This window comes from Octopus bimaculoides, chromosome 11 (genome assembly GCF_001194135.2).
Source record: "Octopus bimaculoides isolate UCB-OBI-ISO-001 chromosome 11, ASM119413v2, whole genome shotgun sequence".
Taxonomy (NCBI): Eukaryota; Metazoa; Mollusca; class Cephalopoda; order Octopoda; family Octopodidae; genus Octopus; species Octopus bimaculoides.
In genome coordinates, this window is record NC_068991.1 from 45,641,466 (window position 1) to 45,642,480 (window position 1,015).

Sequence of the window (1,015 nt, forward strand, 5' to 3'; positions counted from 1 at the left end):
TTTTGAAAATTCCTTTTCTTTTTTTATGCACATTAACATGTGTAGGTTGAATTATGTAAGATGTTAGAGAAAGAAATCTAGCTGTTTCTTGCAATACATACCAATACATACATCTAAAACAAATTTTTTTCAGTGGTCCTTAAAATACTATTGTGGATCTCCAATTTACTATTTTGTTGCGTGGATCCCCAAATATCTTACATGGACCCTCAGGTGTCGTATGGAGCCTGGTTGAGAATCACTGATAAAACCAATCGTGGATTCAATATAGCTTTCAATATGAAGGCACGTGAAGGCAGCGAGCTGGCAGAATCGTTACAGCGCCGGATAAAATGCTCAACAGCATTTCATTCGTCTTTACGTTCTGAGTTCAGATGTCAACGAGGATGACTTTGTCTTTCATCGTTTCGCAGTCGAAAAAATAAGTACCAGTTGATCACTGAGGTTGATATAATCGACTTCCACCCGCCCCCGAAATTGCTGGCTTTGTGCCAAAATTTAAAACCAATATGAAGGCACGAGACCAAATAATTGGGGAAGGATTCAATTCTTCAATCAAACAGCGCATTGTCTCCAGTAACCAATCAAAACTCTTGTACAGGAAAACAAAAACGAAAAAATAGTTTCACCATCCATTCCTTTTTACATTAACAACAGTTTCACCTTAACAATAATACTTTGTTGGATGCATAAAATCATAATTCCATGCATGTCTGATATTTTCAATCAGAAATATTTTCAATCAGAAATATTTTCAATCAGAAATATTTTCGCAAAACTGTCGAATGTGAGACTTACTACACTTTTGAAAAATGCTAAACCATTGTACTACATTCTGATAATTTTCACCTGAAGCAGCTGAAGGGAGATACGATAGTTTGACAAAAAGAACATGCTACTGCAAGTAAAATTAAACGTTGAAAAAAAAAAGAAGAAAAAAACGCATTTACTCTTTTACTCTTTTACTTGTTTCAGTCATTTGACTGCGGTCATACTGGAGCACCGACTTTAGTCG